The following is a 19,973-nucleotide window of genomic DNA, read 5'->3' as shown; positions in this document are numbered from 1 at the left end:
CACCGTTTGCCATTCGAATCTAGTGCGAAAATAGACATAGATTTAAAGGATTTAATTTCAGCCTATTTCGCTAGAGGGTATTTTGAAACACCTGTTTGTATTTGTTAGCACATCTGAAACATAACGCATTTGTCGTTTTTTTTTCCTCATGGTGAAATTTGTTTTTTAAGTCCCAGTCACGCAGAGGGGGATCTACTGTTTTCTTTTACTGTACTCTCTTCCAAAGCATTTTCTAGTGTTTGCGCTGTGTTGTACAGTCATAGCGTGGGAGCTTCAGCTTTACGCAGTATTCATCTATGTTCCTTCTACGGGCCCAGTGAGCGGTCACAGGGTAAAACCCAAGGCCACAGGCCTGTGTGTTTGTGGCAGCGATAACGAGGTGGCTGTATTTTCTTTGCTAATGTTTTGTATGTTGAAAGGAACTTAACTTTCCACTAAGTTGAGAACTGTAAACTGCCCATATGTTTATAATGAAACAGCACCGACAGTGAAGAAGAATACTGAAGATGGTATTAAAGCAGTGTGATGCTAAAGTTAAGCATTGTGAAATGTACTTTTTCGTTTAGTACCTAGGTTCACTTTTGGGTATCAGGTGCATCATGGATTGCACCTGGTTAACTGTAGTCACTGATGGATCTCCAAACATGACTTTCTGGCAGCCCAAAAGAAAAAGAAGCAGGGAGACAAAGGTTCACTGGCTGTTGGTTCACTACAATACAGCATGGTTCAATTGTAGCCTCTGAAGAGAGTCTCCAAAAAGGTGCAGGATTAGTCATTGTGTCAGATGTGTAAACTAGACGAATTTCCTTTCAACCTTTTATGTTCACCACTACCCGATACAGATAGATACTTATGTGCACATGTGAGATTGCTTCAACAACTGTTTAAATTTATGAGAGAAACTTGTACTCATGACATCACCTCTAGTAAGATGGCGGCCAATGCTAGATGGTAGTTTATGCCTGGCATCCCTGGTGTGGTTTTCCCCTTAACCTTTTGACTTCAACCATCCTGCTTGGCCAAACTTCGTTTTTGCTGGCCTTAGGACTACACACTTCACTACTGCCAACCAGTGCTAAAGTGCTTGTGCTCTTTCCCTAAAACATGGTAGAATTGGCTTAAATCCAGTTGGCATATTTAATTTACTTGTTCTTCCCTATTAAAGTGGCACTACCTGTGTCCAGTGCCTGTAAAGTAATTGCTTGTTGTGGGCTTGCAGCACTGATTGTGCCACACACTTAAGAAGCCCTTTACACATGTCTTAGGTCTGCCATTGCAGCCTGTTTGCACAGTTTTAAACTGCCATTTCGACCTGGCAAAATAAACCTTTGGCCAGGCCCAAACCTTCAATTTTAATACTTCTAAGACACACCAAGACATGTACTTTTAGATTTTAAATGACCTTGGAGTGAAAAACTCTTAAATTCATTTTTCACCACTGGAAGGCCATAACTTCCAATGGGATCAGGTAACTAGTTTGTTTGGTGTCTTTGGAATTGCAGTTGAAAATCCTCGATTATGGTGAAGTCAGATTTTAAGTTATTCTTTTGAAAATGCCCCTTTTAGAAAGTTGCCATTTTCCTGTTTTAGCCATTAGTGCCACAGCCTGTCTCTGGGTCACATGGCTGGGTGTAGCTGACAGCTGGGATTTTTCTATTCCTCCTAGACAGCCACAAACAGAGAGCTTAGGTGTGCCTGAAGGACCCATCACTGGCAGGATGGGAGGGGGGAGATAGGCACAGCCCTACCTACATTGATTAAGCTGTGTCCTGCCTGCACACAAACGGCTGCCTACACTCTGTAGTTAGTCTGGAGCCAGGGCAGGTCATGCAGGAAACCTGTGCACTTCAAAGGGAGACCTCTAGAAGCTTCTCTGACTTTTAAGGATGCACCCGGTATAAATATTGGACCTCAGACACCAACTTCTTGGTACACTTCTGGACCTGTGGAGACGCTGCCAGAAAGGACTTCTGTGCTACTGAAAGGATTACTGCCTTGCTGGACTGCTACCTTGCTAGATTGCTGCCCTTCTGCCTGAGTCAGAGGGCTTTGAAACCGCACCTGAACCCAGGATTCCCAGAGTGACTCCAAGGGCTAACAGGCTCCCAGCCACCTGAACCAGCACCTAGATCTAGCTGGAGAAAGCCCCTGATTGCCAAGTAACACCCCTCAGGTCCTGAACCCTTGATGTGGCCTCAGTGGAGCTGAATGTAAGTTTTTGGGCTCTTCACAACTGCAAACAGGTTAGTTGGTGCCAAAACCTTGTTTCTCACACAGCCTCGCAACACAAAGTTCTGTCAACCTGACCCTTCATGCTACAGAGTCGTCCATCTGTAATGCCAGGCCTGCTCTTCTCACTACATTGATTGTCTGCAACGCTTCTCTGCTCCTCACGGCCCCCTCCACCGCAAACTGGACTCTTTGTACTGGACTGCAAAGGTAACTTTTAAAATGGACTAACCTGGTCCCTGTATCCAGCCTGGGCTCAATCACAGCCTGAACATATGACTTTTTTAATATCTGACTTTCTTCTGGTCTTGCATGACCAGATAGCTGTAAGTGGTGCTTTGTGTTTTTTTGGCTCTATTTTCCCTTAAATCTTTAAAATAGCATATCTCCAGTTTGGGTTTTTGTTGCTATGATCTTGTTTTATTTATTAGATTCTACTATTTTTCTAAATTGGTGTGGTATTTTTCTTCTGTGGTATTTTAACTCTATTACTGTTTAAAGTGCTGCATAAGTACTTCACACATTGCCTCTAAGTTAAGCCTGACTGCTCTGTGCCAAGCTACGAAAGGGTTGAGCACAGGTTAATTTGGGTTTTGCTTGTGCCTCACCCTCACAAAGATATGGTTGCTGCTTGAGTAGGGTTTCACCCACCTCAACCAGAAATCCAATTTCTCACAGTAATAAATCAGTTAAGTGGGAGTACTTTGTTTTACCCTGGCTTCTGTCTCAAGGTGAAAACAGAGTTTACTTAGAAATTGTATAGAGCACCTGTTCATAATGGGCTTAAGTAGTACTGAACAACATTGAGGTTAAGGACACAACACAATAACATTCCTAAACCAATTTATAAAAATCAAGAAAGTCTTACAGACAAAATGGTTCAAAACATATTTAGGAAACAAGAGATGAGAACTTTTGAAGAAAATATAAAAATTGTGCATATGAATAAAGCAGGTGGATAAGGCACTGTAGGAGACTGTCCTGGTTTGTAGTGGGTACCTATGGTACTTATACCAGGTCCAGTTATCCCTCACTAGTGAAATGTAGGCAGTGTCTAGAAGCCAGGCTCACTAGGGGTAGCTGTAGCTGAGCAGTCAAGACTTATCAAAGAGACATGCACAGCTCATACAATACCACTGTAGTCACACAGTACTCACACACATGAAAGAAAATACTCAGTGCTACAAAAATAAAGGTACTTTATCGCTAACATCGTTCAATCCCACGGCCTCAACACCGTCTCCTACGCGGACGACACACAGCTGATCCTCTCACTCACGAAGGACCCTGCAACCGCCAAGACCAACCTCCACACCGGACTTCAACTATCGGCAACTGGATGGAGGCAAGCTGCCTCAAACTGAACTCGGAGAAGATCGAGATCATCATCTTCGGCTTCAACAAATCAGCATGGGACGACTCCTGGTGGCCTGCCACTCTAGGAGCCGCCCCAACGCCCACCGCCCACGCACTCAACCTCGGCTTCATACTGGACTCATCGCTCATTATGATCCAGCAAGTCAACGCCATCTCATCCTCATGTTTTAACACCCTCTGCATGCTACGCAAGACCTTCAGATGTATCCCCCTTGAAACCAGAAGAACGGTCACCCACACCCTCGTCAGCAGTAGAATGGACTACGGCAACGCACTCTACGCAGGAATAAAGGCCAAGCTCCAGAGAAAACTTCAGCGCATTCAGAACACCTCAGCACGGCTCAGAGACCTCCACTGGCTCCCCGTCAACAAAAGGATTATCTTCAAACTCCTGATCCACGCTCACAAGACTCTCCATGACACCGGACCTGCCTACCTCAACGAGCGTCTCAACTTCCAAATCCCGACACGCCAGCTCTGCTCCGCTAACTTCGCCTTCGCTCCCGCGTCCACCGTACCACAGCTGGTGGCAGAGCCTTCTCCCACCTTTCCGCCAAAACCTGGAACTCCCTCCCTGTCAACCTACATCTGACCCAGGACCTCTTGACCTTCAGGAAGCGTGTCTTAAGACTTGGCGCTTCGAGCAGTAGCACCCCACCTCCCCCCAGTGCCTTGTGACCAAACCGGGTGAGTAGCGCGCTGAACACATTACTGATTGATTGATTGATTGATTATGATGACACAAATGCCAAAAATACCATAGAGACTATACTCCCTTAGGAGGTAAGTAATACACAAATTATATACACTAGGATGCAGAAATAGGCATAAAAACAGTTAGTAAACAGTGCAATTAGTGAAAATCACAATAGTTAGAAATGGGCCTGTGGGAACCCAAACCATATACTAAGAAAGTGGATTGCGAATGTTGGTTTCCCACCTAGGCAAGTGTATTGTGTAGAGTGGCACTGGGAGTATTAGTAAACACCAAAGGTAAGTAATAGAACCCACCCTAGAGCCAAGGAAAGCCAGAGTAAATTACAGTAACTTTCCTAGAACACTCAAGAACACGAGAAAGAAGATAATGCAAGAACCAGAGGACACTGCCAGACACCAACAGTGGATTCCTTGACCTGAAGACCTGTGGAAGAAGGGGACCAAGTCCAAGAATCACAGAAGAGTCCAGGAAGAACAGAAGCCCCTACTTACCCGGATGAAGGTGCAAAAGAAGAACCACTGGTGAAGAACAGTCAGTACTGCACCCAAGAAGACGGATGCGGGTTCCTGGTTGGTGCAGATGATGTCCCACACCGGATGGAAGATTGCAGTCTGGTTTGCGTCGCTAGATTCTGCCAACAAGCCTTGGCACACGCAAAGATTGCGGTTAGCGGAAAATGGCGCTGGCCGGGACCAGGAGGGACCTGGTGGACTCTTTCCAGGAGGGGGAGTCAGAGGGGCTCTCAGCAAATCAGAGAGCCCAGAGAAGACCAGGCAGCGCACACAGGAGTCCCACAGCACGGGGACAAAGAAGGTGCAAAAGGAGGCCCACGCAGCACTACAACAAAGGATCCCTCTCTGCCGGAGAACCACTCAGTAAGCTGTGCATTGCTGGACAGAGTGCTGGGGGCCAAAGCTGCATGGTGCATGAAGAACTTCATGGAAGGATGCCAACAAACCTTGGCAACTGCAAAACATGCGGTGCATGGAGGTACTGTCTTGCGTGGGGAGGTAACCTCTTTCCTCCACCAAAGTTGGAAAGTAGGATGTCAGGACTGTCGGGAACACTTCAGTCTACCACCTGTGATGTAGGATCCACACAACTCATCAGGAGAGGGAAACTGCGCAGCCGGTCATCATTGCAAAGAGATGCCTGATGCAGCAGGGGAGTGACTCCTTCACTCCAAGGGAGATTCCTTCATTCTTCTGGTGCAGGCTGAAGACAGGCTGTCCTCTGAGGATGCACGACAAGGAAACAGTTGAAGTTGCTGGCAGGAGCTGAAGATACAATGTTGCAAAAATTGTCTTTGCTTCTTTGTTGCAGTTTGGACAGTTCCTGGAGGGTCCAGATGCAGTTTATTCAGTGAGAAGGTGAAGGAAAGGATGCAGAGGATTCCTGCTGGAGTCTCCTAATCTGAATCTGAAGAACCACCCAAAGGAGAGACCCAAAATAGCTCTTAAAGGGGATTTGGTCTTCTACACAGGTAAGCACCTATTAGGGGAGGCCTCTGATGTCACCTGCTGGCACTGGCCACTCAGATGCTCCCAGAGTTCCCTGCCAACTTGGAATTGAAGATGGCAGAACCCAAGGACCCCCTGGAGTACCTCTGAGCACCACCCCTGGGATGGTGATGGACAGGGGAGTAGTCACTCCCCTTTCCTTTGTCTAGTTTCACACCAGAGCAGGGACTTGGGGTCCCTGAAACGGTGTAGACTGGATTATGCAAGGAGGACACCAAATGTGCCCGTCAAAGCATTTCCAGTGGCTTGGAGAGGCTACCCCTCCCAAGCCTGTATCATCCCTCTCCCAAAGGAAATCTTTTGTTCTGGCTTTCTGGGCTTGAGCTTCTCAAGCAACGGGAGGGCAGAAACCTGTCAGAGATGGCAGCAGCTGGGGCTGCCTGGAAATCATCAGAAGGCAGGAATGGCAATACTGGGGGTCCTCTAAGGAGCCCCCAGAGAGCATGGAATCATACAAACAATGCTTGCAAAAACATTGGGGTATGATTCCAACATGTTTGATACCAAATATGCCTGTGATCCGAGTTACCAATATGTAGCTGGACATAGGTAGTGACCTATGTCCAGTACACACGTAAAATGGCATCCCTGCACTCAAGAAGTCTGGGAAAATTGTTCTGGAGGTTGCGGGGGCACCTCTGCTAGTGCAGGGATGCCCACACACACAAGTACTCTGCACCCTCCCCTCAGGGCTGAAGGGCCTGCTAAAATAACCAATATTGATCTCAGTTAAACAAGACCAAACCAACAAAAATCCCCAAAGATATCAATTCTTTAAGGTAAGAGGCTTAATCAATAGGAATCAACAGAAGCGTTGTTTTAGCTCAACGTATCTGGTATGCATCAAAATAAAGCCGCAGGAGAGGTGATGCACCAGAAAAGCAAGTGATGCTTGAATTCATTACTCGGAAGTGAGGCCGTGCATCGATAATTTCCCTGCCGGATAGGCGATGCATCATTTCTTTCTTGGTAGGCAAACAATGCATCGATTTCCGGCCACACAGCCTCAGTTCCTTGCACTGATGTTGAAGATTTGATGCCCAGGGACGATGCATGGAAAATTCAGATGCATGGCAACAATGGATTTGCGCTGAAGCAGGCGATGTATTGATTTTTCCAGTGCTGCATCAAATTTTTCAGCCACAGTGCAGGTGCTGCATCAATTGTTCTACCTCCACGGCTACAGTGCTTGGATTTTTGTTTAGGTTACCAGCTTCCAATTCAAAGAGCTTGGCACGACTTGGCAAGTAAGGACTTTCAGCAGAAGATCCCAGGCACTGGCAGCTGAAGACTCCATAACAGTAGGCAAGCTAAGGTCAAGTCCCTAGAGAACCTTGTTAAGTAGGATGTAGAAAGTACTTTCACTCACAGGGCAGAGGTAACATCAGCAGGCCAGCACAGCACTGCATAGCAACAGGCAAAGTGGCAGGTCCTCCTCAAGCATAAAGCTCTTTTCCTTGGCAGAATGACCTCCATACAGAAGTGTTCTGAAGTTGTGGGGTCAGCAGTCCAATACTTATACTCATTTTTGCCTTTGAAGTAGGCAAACTTCAAAGGAAAGTCTTTGTAGTGCACAAGACCCTGCTTCTCTCTGTCCTGGCCTCAGACACACTCTAGGCGGCTGGAGACTGCATTGTGTGAGGACAGGCACAGCCCTATTCAATTGCAGGTGTCAGCTCCTCCCACCACTATACCCAGGAAGACCCATCACGATATGCAGGACACACCTCAGCTCTCTTTGTGCAACTGTCTAGAGTGAATTCACATACAGCTAAACTGTCAGTCTGACCCAGATGTGTATTCAGCCAGGCAGATGCACTGAATGGTTAAGCAAAAAAAATGCCTACTTTCTAAAAGTGGCATTTTCAAACTTACAATCAAAAAACCAACTTTACCAAAAGATGGATTTTTAAATTGTGAGTTCAGAGATCCCAAACTCTGTATCTCTATTTGCTTCCAATGGGAAACTTTACTTGAAAGATCTTTCAAGGCAATCTCCATGTTATCCTGTTTGACAGATAGGCCTTGCACTTTCAATAGTGAAAACTAAAGTTAGCAATATTTTACTATCAGGACTTGTAAAACATACCAGTACATATCCTACCTTTTAAATACACTGCACCTTTCCCACGGGGCTGCCTTTGGCCTACCTCAGGGGTGATTAACATCTATTGAAATGGAAGGTTTGGGCCTGGCAAGTGAGTGCTGGCAGTTAAAACCGCCCACACAGACACTGCAGTGGCAGGTCTGAGACATGTTTACAGGGCCACTCATGTGGGTGGCACAATCAGTGCTGCAGGCCCACTAGTAGCATTTGATTTACAGGGTCTGAGCACACACTGTGCACTGTACTAGGGACCTACTAGAAAATCAAGTATGCCAATCATGGATAAACTAATTACCAATACAGTTTAGACAGAGAGCACTTGCACTTTAGCACTGGTCAGCAGTGGTAAAGTTCCCAGAGTCCTAAAGCCAGCAAAAACAAAATTCAGCACAGGATCAAAAAACAGGAGGTCAGATGCAAAAAGTCAGGCGAAATCTTGCAGAAAGTGCCATGTCTAACAGTGGCAAACCTTGGAATTGAAAAAGGACTTGATTAGGGACAAGGTAACAATCACCTTTGCATGAACTCATCATAGTTCTTATATTTGTTGGGCAGCAGTCTGTACCGTAAGATCTAGAAGTGTTGTGGTGGTGGTAGGATAAATCACACATAAGAAAGTGCTTCTTTCAGTTCTTTCTGCTGGCCTTGATAGAAGGCTGCTGCAGCTGACTCATCTTTTGAGGCAGCTTCCACCATTAGCTGCTAGAACCGTCTTATGGATAATACCAAGGATTGGAAATGGCCCATTTCTACAGGTTCATCCCCAGTCTTTTTGCCTCCCTCCTCCTCTGTTTTTGTTGGCTTTAGGACACTGGGCACGTTACCACTGCTATCCAGTGCTAAAGTGCATGTGCTCTGTGTCTAAAACAGCGTAATATTTGCATCTCCATGACTGGCATATTTGATCTACTACTAAATTCTTAGTCAAGTGAGCTGTGTGTGCCATGAGCCTGTAAGTCAAATGCTGCTAGTGGGCCTATAGCACTGGTTGTGCCACCCACTATGGTAGCATTTCAAACATGTCTCAGGCCTGCCATTTCATAGTCTGTGTGACCCAAACCTTCCTTTTTATTACATGAAAGCCACCCCTAAGGTAGACTTTTGCTAGCCCCAAGGGCAGGGTGCAGTGTATTTAAAAAGTTGGGCATGTACTTTTAAATTTAAATTCTTAAATTAGTTTTTCACTATTGCAAGAACTATCTCTCCCATACGCTAACATTGGGGTTACCTTGAAATATCTTCTTAGTGTAATTTTCAATTGGGAAAATATAAAAAAATGGAGTTTGGTGTATCTGGACTCAGTTTGAAAATGCATCTTTTGGTGAAGGTGATTTTTAAATTGCCGGTCTGAAAATTACACTTTTAGAAAGCTGGCATTTTCTAACTTTAACCATTCTTTGCCTTAGCCTATCTCTGAAAAGACTTTTGGGTTTAGGTGACAGATACATTTGTGCATTCTCTTTAGACAGTCACAAACAGGAAGGGCTGGTTGTGACTGGAGATATATCTGCATTCATCTGCATACTGATAGGCATCCTAGGCAGGTAGAGGCAGTTCACACTTATATCTGAGTAGGCTGTGTCCTGCCATCACACAAAGGGCTGATTGCCTCCTCATGTTAGTTTGGAGCCAGGGCTGGTTTGAAAGGGAACCTTGTGCACTTCCGAGAATTCTTTTGAGGTACCCCTACATCAAAGGCCATTTTGGGTATCAGTTCTGGGCCTCTGACACCATAGACTCAGAGCACTTATCAACTGAAGACATTCTACCAGGAAGAAGGACAGCTGTGCAGTCATGAGAGATTGCCATTTTGCTGTTTGCTCTGCTGTGTTTGCCTGCTGCCTGCTACTTCTTGCCTGGGAGTGAGAGGACGGAACCTAACTCTCTACATGCTGCAATCTAAAGTTTCTCCAAGCGCCATATTGAGATTGCTTCCTGTTTCTGAAGTCTCAGAGATATCAAAGACTTCACCTGCATCTTGCTATCAGCACTTGGGCTCTTCTGCTGAGAGTCCTACTCTGCCAAGTGACACCAAATCCAGTCATGGGCCCTTGGTGCTGAGTGTGGTGCTGCAACACAAGAACTGACGCAACAATACCAGTGAATCACTTGGAACTGACGCATCCCACTGCAGAAACAATACATTACCGCTGCCTGCACCTCAGCTGTGGACAGCACTCACCAACTGTGCAATGCAATAACCCTGACTTATAAAGCAGCCATGGCTTAGCTGATACAGCAATGACACATTGAAACCAGTACTTATCGCTTCTGGACATCGACAATTCAACGACGTTGCTCAATCACGAAATGATGCATCGCCTGCAAGGCCGACGCATCCCCTCCTTGAATCAATGTATGGTCCCGGAGCATTGACGCAACCAAGGTTCTGTCAGCGGGTCTGCGTGACTCCTGAACCCAGCCTATGCTCCATCACAGTTGGACTGAATGTTTGTATTTTCCCTGGTCCAGTGCAAACAAATTGCCCCAGGAGGAAGCTATTGACTTCTAAGAACGGCATTTTGATTTATTCTTTGAGAATTCATAACTTGACTAGTGTATGTTGGACTTTTGTCTTGTTGGTCTTGTTTGACTCAGATAAATACTGGCTATTGTTCTAAATGGGTGTGGAGTATTTTTGTGGTGTTTTTACTGTGTTACTGTGTGTGCACAAATACTTTACACATTGTCTCTTTAGATTAGCCTGACTGCTCTTTGCCACATTACCAGAGGGTGAGCACAGGTAAAACATTTAGGCCCAGATTTAGGGGGGCCTAGTGCCTCCTTGCGCCACATGAGCATAATTTATTCACGCTAATGTGACCTTACGATGCCAAAATCGCTGCGCCAGATTTACAAAGTGTTGCAATGCATGCAATACGCCACTTTGTAACATCTTGCGCCACATTATGCCTGCACCAGTATTAATGTATGCAAGGGGAGTGTTTACCCATGGGAGGGCTAAAAAAATGGCACAAAGACATCTAAAATATTTCTTTGTGTCTTTTTTTTCAGCATTTTTAAAGCCAGCTCGGAGCAGGTGTTAAACGGGAGCACACCATTGGTTACAATCGGTCCCTCTGTACTCCTCACAGTTAACTCCACAATTTTGACATTAACCCTGAACAGTACATGAATAGTGTAAAAAACAAATTCTGATGCTATTGCCCCCAACTGCGCCATGGTGTGCCGTATCTTAAACACGTCCCCCAGATAGTGGTGGTAGGGGGCAATAAAGGGTGCAAAGAAAGTGGTGCTGTAGTGCTAGTTTTCTTAATTCTGCCCCTTAGTGTGTATTTTACTTGCCCTGACTAGGATTGTGCTCCCTACTTGGACAGAGTGTGATCCTCTACCAACTAGAGACCGGATTTCAAATACCAAGTCACACTTCCTTTGTCTTACAAACACCTGATACCACCAGCACAGACAACCAAACCTCCCACCCCACCAACCATCCTACACTGCACCCTTGCACACAACACATACTACCACCCACAACACAACCACCATGTCACGTCAAAAGCACCCACGCTTCACAGACGAAGAGCTGAGGGTCATGGTCGATAAAATAGTCAGGGTAGAGCCACAACTGTTTGATGCACAGGTACAGCAAACATCCATAGCCAGGAAAATGGAGTTATGGCAGAGAATAATCGACAGGATAAACTCAGTGGGCAACCATCCACGCACAAGGTAGGCCATCCGGAAAATGTGGCACGACCTACGGGGAAAGGTGCTCCATGGCATCACAACACCGAATAGCTGTACAGAAGACTGGCAGTGGGCCCCAGCTCCTCCCCCAGAGTTCGAAATGTGGGAGGAGAAGGTCTTGGCAATACTGCATCCTGAGGGCCTGACTGAAATTCCCAGAGGACTGGAGTCTGGTAATTAACTAGCACTCCCCTGGCACCAAGTACTACTCCCAGCATGCTTCCCCACCACCCTATCACTACTCAAGTCATCCTATCTACCGCTCCAACTCACACCCAATCACCTCACATCCCTTCCCTGTATGCCACACCACCACTCAGCCACAATGCCCACTCAGTACCTCCCAAGTGCACAGATAGCATTGCCAACTACAATCACTACAAATCCCACAATGCACCAGCCCATCTGCAAATAAACCTGCTATGTCCATTGCACAATGCAACTTCTGCATGTATAACTATTGCACCTGCCACACCAACTGGCTGCTTCGACTGAGGACAACTACATGGCAATGACAGTAATACAATCCTCATTCCTCAATGGAACATGGTACGTATCTCACAATCCACTATCCACAAACAATGCCTGCAATGCTGCATCAGTCATTGCCATAACTGGGAATCAAGTCAAGCCACTGTATGCATCTGTCAACATCAGGGCAGTGCGTGCTCTACGGGTGACTTGAATGCAAAAACCTAGCACTTATGAGATAACGTAATTCATGCATTATGCTGATATGCTGTTGTTTAACCTTTTGCATTGCAGAGTTTAATCCTGAAGACTTATATTCAAGGTGCTTATAAATATTGTTCATTTGCAATGTGTTGCTGCAGGTTTTCAGAGTGTGTCAGGGTGTGGTTCCTTTCCAGGGCCTTCTAGAAGCTTTCTCTGCAGCATGACTGGGTGTGGTTTGTAGGCTGGGCCAGACTCTATATAAGGGAGCCAGCCCAGCTCCACGTGCTCACTATTCAGAGGTCCCGGTACAGAGCAGCAGCAGCAACTTCCTGAGCTCCTGTTTCGGAGGCCTACTTTGATCTTTCAGGCCTTGCCCTTCCTTGTATTGGTGATCCTTGATCAGGGTGGTAAGACGGAGGTCGGCCTGGGCCCCCGATCTTGTTTTTGAAGGCATTCGAGTTCTTGGTCCTAATTTTCATGTTGAAAGAATTTACCTTGTGCGTGTGAATGTGCGCTACCATTTCTTGGCAGTTACATGGTGGCATTCGAATTGGCAAGACACAAGATTTATTTCTTGTGTTTAACTCTTGATATTCATTGTGCGCTACCATTTCTTGGCAGTTATATGCTGGCATTCGAATCGGCAAGACGCGCGATTCATTTCTCGTGTTTAACTCTTGATACTCATTGTGTGCAACCATTTCATGGCATTTAGATGGTGGCATTCGAATCCGCAAGACACGCAATTCATTCCTTGTGTTTAACTCTTGATACTCATTGTGCGCAACCATTTCTTGGCATTTACAAGGTGGCATTTGAATCGGCTAGAAGCGCGATTCATTCCCGCAATTAAAAACTTGATGTTTCAGATTGCTTGCAGTGTGCACGATCATTTCATGGCATTTGCATATTGTCGTTGAAATCAGCAATGTGCGCAATTCATGTTTCTGCATTTAAAACTAAGAGTTAAAATTCTAGATGTTACATTATATGTGCATAATAAGTCCCTTAATACAACTCCTATTGTGTTCCAGAAAACGTTCAGATTATTTTCTTGTCCACATGCATAAAGACCATGTTTGATTTTGAAAACATAATTCTAGTGGGTTCTTATGTTCCTACTCACTGTGTAACTTTTCATTAAGAGATTCATTTGAGAAGTTGTGTTAATCATTCTTGATTCCTTCCCAGGTAACCAGACGTTTTGAGGCCTAGTTATTTAGTCCATGCTGAAGTTGTCTATGGTTGCAGCATGACAATGCATAGAATCATAGTCTAGTAAATGTCATTGTGATGTAATCTTGATATTGTGTGTGTTTGTGTGTGTTTAACCTTTTGTTTCCTACAGGTCTCCTTCCCAGCTGTTCCCATCCTAATCCCCTTTTCCCCCGCTTGGACTCTCTCAGTCTCTGTGATTATTCTATCAGAGTCTAGGAGCTGTCTGGTGGTGGACATGTTGGGAACGTGCGCAAACCCCGAGGATTTGGTCTCCCTGACAGAATAGTGAGCCCACAAATTAATTATCCTCCTGGTTTGCGTGTGTTCTCAGCATGGCTACGTTGGATGAGCTAGTCAAGGCTATCACGCAGCTCCAAGCAGAGGTAGTGTCATCAAAAGATATAGCAGCTAGCTTAGCTGACAGAGTGAGTCAGTTAAAGGAAAAGGTAGAGAAGAAGGAACAGAATCCCTTAGGTGTGTCTTGGCCTGATCCTTCTTCTTAGGCTTCTGGAGGTAAACCTCTTACAAACATTTCCCTCAACATTCCTTTGCCCATTCCCCTAGCTCCTCCAGAACGTTTCTCAGGCGATCCCTTGAAAGCACAATGTTTCCTGGCTCAAGTGGAATTACATTTTACCTGCCAACAACACACTTTCCCTGATGCCCAATTCAGAGTGGCTTTCCTGTTATCATACCTGACTGGGGATGCAACTACCTGGGCTATTCCTCTTGTGCGTAAAGACAGTCCCCTGCTTTACAATTGGAGAAATTTTGTTCGTGAGTTTGAACGAGTATTTGATCGTAGAACTGTGACATTGTCGGCAGATCGTGAATTATTAGACTTGAGACAAGGTAACCAGGATCTAGTGTCATATTTAGCTAACTTTAATCGGCTGGTAGCCGAGACATCCTAGCCTGAAGAAAAACAAGCGGCCTTGTTCTAGAAGGGACTCAAGGAGGAGCTAAAAGATATTCTAGCTCAAATAGATCCACAGCCTACAGACTGTCAAGATCTGATAAACCTCGTTTTGAGACTGGATCATCGTTTAGCAGAACAAAGGGGAACACGCAAAAAGACTGAGAAATATTCCTGGCGTGTTCACGATAATAGAGAATCAAGAACTCAGATAGAAAGAATTCCAGAACCTATGGAAATCTGAACAATCAGGAGGCCTTTGACCAAAGACGAAAAGGACCTACGTAGAAAGAATGGACAATGTCTTTATTGCGGGCGCAAGGGTCATTTCGCCAAAGAATTTTCAAGCAAACCAAAGAGCAACTGAGGTCCTGTCCAGAAAATTGCAGCCAATGCGCAAGTTGAGCCGGAAAACTAAATCACCCAAGATGTAAAGAAGGGTTGGTCTTGGGTGTCACCGTGTACCCTTCACAATCAAGCTGGGCATAAAAGCTCAAGTAAAGAAAAATAACTATTTTCAAGAAGGCCCTCATAGATTCTGGGGCCACCGGGAACTTTGTTGACTCCCAATTGGTCCGCGCATGGGGGATCCCATGTATCGAGAAGAAGACTCCAGAAATATTACAAGCAGTAGATGGAAAACTCTTGACTGGAGGCCCAGTAACTCTTCAGACTGTCCCCTTGTCGGTGATCTGTGAGGGGTAGAACCAAAGAAACAAACATAAAGAGAAGCTCATCCTGGACGTGATCCATGCTCCTCAGTATGGAATTATTCTTGGCTTACCCTGGTTAACTCATCACAATCCTGAGATTAATTGGGCAGAACAAAAGGTTGTGTTCTCATCAGCTCTATGTAAAGAAAAAAGCTTCCAAAAGTCTCAAGTAACCAAAGTTTGCAACTCTTACATAGCCACTGCAGCGGAGAAAGAAGTTAAGTTGCCCAAACAGTATTCATCCCATGAAGATGTATTTGATGAAAAAGAAGCAGAAAACTTGCCTCCTCATAGACCTTTTGACTGCCAATTTGATTAATCCCAGGTGCGATACTCTCCAGCTGTCGTGTATACGCCCTGTCAGAACATGAAAATCAACATTTACAAAAGTATCTAGAGCTATTCTTGGAGAATGGTTTCATCCGCCCTTCTAAGTCTCCTGCAGCCTCTCCTTTGTTTTTTGTCCCTAAGGCGAATGGAGATCTTCGAACTTGTATTGACTATAGGGGTTTGAACAAGGTCACCATCAAGAATCAATACCCCATTGCCCCTGATTCCGGTCTTGCTGGAACAAGTAAAGAAAGCTAAAATCTACACTAAGCTCAATCAACGAGGTGCTTATCATTTAGTCAGAATGAGAGAGGGCGACAAATGGAAAACAGCGTTCAAGACAAGATATGGCCTCTTTGAATACACCGTCATGCCTTTTGGTCTGTGTAGTGCTCCAACAGCATTTAAATTATTCCTGAATGACGTTCTTAGAGAGTATCTCGACATATTTGCAATAGTCTACATCGATGACATTTTGATCTACTCTGACAATGAAAACGAACATGTGCAACATATCAAGAAAATTCTCGCAGCACTTCGAAAGCACCATTTATATTGCAAACTAACCAAGTGTGAGTTTCATGTTACCACAGTTGAGTTTTTAGGGGTTATCCGTACCCCTCAAGGTATGGTTATGGCAGAAAAGAAAGTATAAGCCGTATCTGATTGGCCCACTCCAAAGACTGTTTGAGATGTACAATGTTTCCTGGGGTTTGCAAACTTTTACCGCAGGTTTATAAACCATTTCTCTCAAACAGTGGCCCCAATCACTAAGTTATTGAGAAAGAAAGAAAAATTTGTATGGTCTGCAGAAGCTGAACAAACCTTTTCAACTTTGAAAGAAGCTTTTTCCACTGCCACAGTCTTGACTCACCCTGATGTGGATCGTCTCTTCATAGTGGAAGCTGATGCCTCAGATGTGGCAATTGGTGCAGTCTTGTCACAACGAAGCAAAGACACTGGCCAACTTCATCCTGTAGCTTACATGTCTCGAAAACTGAAAGAAGCCGAACAGAACTATGTCTTTGCTGAAAAAGAGCTTCTGGCGATTTGTGACAGCTTTAAAGAATGGAGACATCATTTGTTGGGTGCCAAGTACACTGTCACAGTATGTACTGAGCATCGCAATCTCCAGTTCATGAGTTCAGCCAGACTTTTGACTCCTCAGCAATTACGCTGGGTGTTGTTTTTTGCCGAATTTGATTTTGTGGAAACTTTCCGTCCTGGTAAAGACAATCGCAAAGCTGACGCCTTGTCCCGCCAAGAGTCTACCACCTTGCCTTCAGTCCAACCCTCCGGAGCTATCATTGCTCCAGACAAAGTCCTATGCATCATAAAAACTGAAGATTTCTTTGAAGACATCCGTAATTCCTTCACCTTTGAGAAATGGCAGACATGGGCTCAAGCAGATCCCAAAAGGTCAATCAAGCAAGGACTACCTTTCCATGACGCTCGCTTGTTCGTGCCCACTACCAAGCTTCACAAGTTAGTATTTCATTGGTTGCATGTTATACCTACGGCAGGTCATCCAGGTACTCCTAAAACTCTTGAATTAATCCAACGCTATTTTTGGTGGCCTACTCTGACAAAAGACGTCAAAACAATGGTAAACGACTGCGAAGTCTGTGCTCACATCAAGACAAGTCATTCAAAACCGAAAGGGTTGTTGCATCCACTCCCAACTCCATGTCGACCTTGTGAACACATCTCTTTAGACTTCATTACAGGACTACCAGTGGTTCAACAACATTCAGTAATCCTTGTGGTAGTAGATAGTCTCACGAAATATGAACATTTAATTGCCTGTAAGAAATTGCCCACCTCCAGTGAACTGGCAACCATCTTACTGAATAGAGTGGTCCATTATCACGGGCTGCCGAAAATGATTCTCTCTGATCGAGGGTTGCAATTTGCATCCAATTTCTGGAAATCATGGTGCAGAACATTTCAAGTCACGTCCACACTATCTACTAGCCATCACCCTCAAACACATGGTCAAACTGAGAGACTAAATCAGACTTTGAAGCAATACCTGCGTGCCTATGCTGAGAAAGCACTTCATTCTTGGACATCAATGCTCTGGTTAGCTGAGTTAGCCTACAATAACTAATTTCACACTTCCACTGGCTTTACACCCTTTTTTGGCTTGTTTGGCTATCATTCTGACACCTTTCCCATCACGATCCCTCAAGAAAGTTCTCTTACACCAGTTGTGTCGGAAACCATTCAACACCTTCACCAAACCCAGAAATTGATTCAACAGCATTTAGAAAAGGCCAATCAAAAATAAAAAAAGCACTACGACAAGAAACATTGTGAGGGACCTCAGTATCAACCATGTGATAAAGTGTGGCTTTCTACAAGACATATAGACTTCAAGAAAAAGCATATGTTTAATCCCAAATTCATAGGTTCCTACACTGTCCTTCAGCAAATCAATCCTGTGACCTATAAACTGCAATTACCAAGGTCATTACGTATTCATCCAGTGTTCCACACTTCCCTCTTGAAAAAGGCAGTCCAGAAGGTCTGCCATCATCCAGCTCCAGTTCTAGTACAGGGGGAAGTGGAGTACGAAGTCAAGAAGGTGTTGGATTCCAAACTGAGAGGGCGTAACCTATGGTACTTAATCTTGTGGAAAGGTTATGGCCCCGAAAGTAACTCATGGGTTTCCGCATCTGATATTCATGCTCCACTACTTGTGAGGCGCTTTCATCATCTCAATCCAGGCAAGCCAGGCCCTAGAGCGCGTCTGGGAGAGGGGTGTACTGTCAACATCAGGGCAGTGCGCGCTCTACGGGCGACTGGAATGCAAAAACTTAGCACTTATGAGATAACGTAATTCATGCATTATGGTGGTATGCTGTTGTTTAACCTTTTGTATTGCAGAGTTTAATCCTGAAGACTTATATTCACGGTGCTTATAAATACTGTTCATTTGCAATGTATTGCTGCAGGTTTTCAGAGTGTGTCAGGGTGTGGTCCCTTTCCAGGGCCTTCTAGAAGCTTTCTCTGCAGCATGACTGGGTGTGGTTTGTGGGCTGGGCCAGACTCTATATAAGGGAGCCAGCCCAGCTCCACGTGCTCACTATTCAGAAGTCCCTGTGCAGAGCAGCAGCAACTTCCTGAGCTCCTGTTCCGGAGGCCTACTTTGATCTTCCAGGCCTTGCCCTTCCTTGTATTGGTGATCCTTGATCAGGGCGGTAAGACGGAGGTCGGGCTGGGCCCCTAACCCGTTTTCGAAGTCATTAGAGTTCTTGGGCTTAATTTTCATGTTGAGAGAATTTACCTTGTGCGTGTGAATTTGCGCTACCATTTCTTGGCAGTTACATGGTGGTATTCGAATCAGCGAGACGCGCAATTCATTTCTCATGTTTAACTCTTGACATTCATCTTGCGCTACCATTTAATGGCAGTTATATGGTGGCATTCGAATTAGCAAGATGCGCAATTCATTTCTCGTGTTTAACTCTTGATATTCATTGTGCCCAAGCATTTCTTGGCATTTACATGGTGACATTTGAATCGGCAAGACGCGCGATTCATTCCTTGTGTTTAACTCTTGATACTCATTGTGTGCAACCATTTCATGGCATTTACATGGTGGCATTCGAATCCGCAAGACGCGCAATTCATTCCTTGTGTTTAACTCTTGATACTCATTGTGTGCAACCATTTCATGGCATTTACATGGTGGCATTCCAATCGGCAAGACGCGCAATTCATTCCTTGTGTTTAACTCTTGGTACTCATTGTGCGCAACCATTTCTTGGCATTAACAAGTTGGCATTCCAATCGGCTAGACCCACGATTCATTCCCGCAATTAAAAACTTGATGTTTCAGATCGCTTGCAGTGTGCGCGATCATTTCATGGGATTTGCATATTCTTGTTGAAATCAGCAATGTGCGCAATTCATTTTTCTGCATTTAAAACTAAGTTAAAATTCTAGATGTTACATTATATGTGCATAATTAGTCCGTTAATACAACTCCTATTGTGTTCCAGAAAACGTTCAGATTATTTTCTTGTCCTCATGCAAAAAGACCATGTTTGATTTTGAAAACATAATTCTAGAGGGTTCTTATTTTCCTAGTCACTGTGTAACTTTTTATTAAGATATTCATTTGAGAAGTTGTATTAATCATTCTTGATTAATTCCCAGGTAACCACACGTTTTGAGGCCTAGTTATTTAGTCCATGCTGAAGTTGTCCGTGGTTACAGCATGACAATGCATAGAATCATAGTCTAGTAAAGATTATTGTGATATAATCTTGATATTGTGTGTGTTTAACCTTTTGTTTCCTACAGGTATCCTTCCCAGCTGGTCCCATCCTAATCCCCTTTTCCCCCGCTTGGACTCTCTCAGTCTCTGTGATTATTCTATCAGAGTCTAGGAGCTGTCTGGTGGTGGACATGTTGGGAACATGCGCATACCCCGAGGATCTGGTCTCCCTGA

Source organism: Pleurodeles waltl, chromosome 1_1, assembly GCF_031143425.1.
Source record: "Pleurodeles waltl isolate 20211129_DDA chromosome 1_1, aPleWal1.hap1.20221129, whole genome shotgun sequence".
NCBI classification, from domain to species: Eukaryota; Metazoa; Chordata; class Amphibia; order Caudata; family Salamandridae; genus Pleurodeles; species Pleurodeles waltl.
Note: the sequence above shows the minus strand (reverse complement) of the source record.